Source organism: Hipposideros armiger, unplaced genomic scaffold (assembly GCF_001890085.2).
Source record: "Hipposideros armiger isolate ML-2016 unplaced genomic scaffold, ASM189008v1 scaffold_936, whole genome shotgun sequence".
NCBI lineage: Eukaryota > Metazoa > Chordata > Mammalia > Chiroptera > Hipposideridae > Hipposideros > Hipposideros armiger.
In genome coordinates, this window is record NW_017732286.1 from 380,246 (window position 1) to 383,226 (window position 2,981).

Here is a 2,981-nt window from a genome sequence, read left to right on the forward strand (position 1 = left end):
CAGCGATCTTGTTAACAGCACGCACTCTAACCAACTGAGCCATCCAGTCACCCAAAATTAGTTTATTTAACTTCCTTCTAAGACTAAATATTTTAGTTTTGATTTATTTAATCATGGTCATGATTAAACAAAACGATGCTTCTATAGAAAAATCCCACTCTCTGTTTGCCCTATATTTATGAGAAAGTCACCTTCATATTGCCAAGTCTCAAGTAGGAAAGTTTCCCCTCTTAAAGAGAGAACAAAGAGTAGAAAAGCCATAACTTTTATTTATTTATTTATTCATTTATTTAATTATTTTTATTTTTTCTTAAAGATTTTATTGGGGGAATTAGAGGAGGAAACAGTGTTGGGGAATCAGGGAAGGGGAACAGACAAGTTGTGTTCTTTTGTTCTTCAGTCTAGTTGTGGAGGACGCTGCTTCACTGGCCCATGTTGGTATTGTGATCATTACGCTCTTTCTGGCTGAGGCAGACCTGTCGCCTGCCATTGAACGGCCACTCACAGTGGCTCATAGCAGCTCACAGCAGCTCACGCTGGCTGCCAACCACTCATGGTAGCTCATGGCAGCCCACTGCAGCAGGGTACTGCAGCCTACGCCTTCGCCGGCGACTCACGGCAGCTCAGCTCCAGGTTGAGCTGTTGTTCTCCATCTTAGTTGTAGAGGGTGCAGTGTCACTGGCCCTCATGTGGGATCCGAACCGAGGCTCTGCTGCTCAGAGTTCCCGTTCCCAAGCGAGCTCTTAACCACTGCGCCACTCAGCTGGCCCAAAAAGCCATAACTTTTAAACAGTGATCTCATCTCCATCCAGAGAATTGTTAGGACCAAAATGGCATTCTCTGTACAACAGACAAAATGTTTTCTTCTTAAATTTGTTTTCTCCACCAGTAAAGTGTTCATTTCAGAAACTGTGGAGTGTTAAACAATGAAGTAGATATACTTATTCATGATCTGCAATGGGCGATCAACATATGCCTCAGGAAGTTAAGAGCATATGAAGTTCCACAAACAATCAGGAAGAACAGATAGTAATAGATTCTTAAGAAGTGTTATGAGATTAACAAAATGTAGCCTGTTTGTGTGGCAGAGTGCCTCTCTTTTTTCGCCTGGGCTACTGATCTTCCCCAAATTATCAAGGTGAAAAGTTTTGATTTTATGATCTCTCATGCCTGAAGAAGAGGAAGAAGAAGAAGGAGAAGGAGAAGGAGAAACAGCAGCAGCAGCATTCCAGGAGTTGCCAGTGCGCCCTCTCTCGCTCTCTCTCTCTCTCTCCCCCACCCCCACCTCTCCTGCTCGCTCATCTTGCCGATAACCAAATGTGATTCTACACAAAAGAGCAAATATATACCAGACTATTTCAACACTTTCTCCCTCAAGGCTTGAAATTAATGATGGAGATCACACCGGTCCTTCCCTGGTCATCCTTCAGCAGGGAACACACACATGTTAGAATGCACACACGTGAAGTCCCAGCATCAATCCCTTTAATTAAAGGGAATTTTCCTATGTGTGTGGATTGGAAGTCCATTAAACTATCGATTGCCTCAGTTATAGTAATCAGCCAAAGGATACAGTCACGCCCAACACAATCCATGCGCGTGGGAAAGGTCCACAGAGAAAATGTGCAAATGACCTTGGACAAAGAAGTGAACTGCTTTATTTTTAAGAAACCTCATGTTCTCTGTGTTACTGAAGATTTAGGCAATTTTCAAGATAAAATTTGAATATATGCAACTTTCATTTAACATGCTGACTTTAGAAATCAGTTTACCCCTCTCCATTTAAACCCCCATCCATCGTTACGATGTCCTTCCTCCATGTCCTACCTATTGTATCAAAGGTTTTTATTAAAGGGACAGTTTAATGTCTAAAGGGTGTTTCAGAACAGGAAAAATAAACATTAAAATGCTTGCAGGCTGAGAGATCTTTTGTGCCTTGTAAAGAAATGAGCCCTCCGAAGGCTCTTTAAAAGTCTTTGAAGGATGGGGTATCCTAGGAATCTACCTATTCTCCCACATGTTTTTCTGTCTTNAGAGGAAAGTGGGTGGGGTTGTGAATGAAAAAAGACTGGGCATGAGTTGATAATAAGTAAAGCTAGATGACGAGTATATCAAAGTTTATTATAGTATTTTCTTTACATTTAAAAGTTTCTGTAACAAAAAGTAAGAATAAAAAGATTCCTGGAGTCCAATTGCTCATCTGTATTTCCAGTTTGAGGAGTATCAAAGCTAAACAAGGCTGTGTCCGAATATGCTGGGAATCAGAGTACTGGAATTCAGTAGAGGATTCCAAAAGTATGTGTGGGTGTGGAGGTGAGGCAGGACAGACCTTGAAAGATGTTATCCAAGGGGGTCGGGAGTTCAGGGAGATTTTAAACCAAATGGACACTCCAGCTGGAACAACCATCAGAGAGAGTTGGATAACCAGGTATTAGTCAACTGGGAAGGAATTTGAGAATCTGGAACACAGCAAGAGGGTCTGGAATGTTAAGTAGGAGTTGAAACCTAGAAATATTTCTTTACTGGAGCCCTGCATGCCTGCTGCTGTGGAGGGGCTTTTCTTTTTTCTTTTTTTTTTTTTCAATTAGAGCACTGGTCAAGGTGGTTCCTGGTATGCCGCACTACAGACACTTTTCAAAAGGTGTCTGTTAACAGCCATCTATTTCTTGATCTTCTGATACACAAGACTACTGATGAATGAAGCACACCACCCCCAAAGGGCTGCTGACCAGGCTGTATGTGTATATCCCAGCAGGCACCTGGTTGCCCTCCCTTTCTCCTACCACATCTGACTCAGTGGTTATTAAACACTGAAGCACTCAGCTGCTTGAAATAGTCCTATTGATTCATTATTATTATTATTATTATTATTATTATGGTTCAGGTGTACAAAACAATGTAATAGACATTTACACCCCTCACAAAGTGATAACCCCCCCAGTCTACTACCCCTCTGACATCGTATATAGTTGTTACAATTC

General features: G+C 41.6%; 1 pseudogene; it reads right to left on the reverse strand.

Moving 5' to 3' along the window:
- Positions 1-1,302, reverse strand: part of LOC109375352 (lysosomal-associated transmembrane protein 4A-like) — a 35,292-nt pseudogene extending 33,990 nt beyond the window's left edge.
- Positions 1,303-2,981: the final 1,679 nt, after the last annotated feature.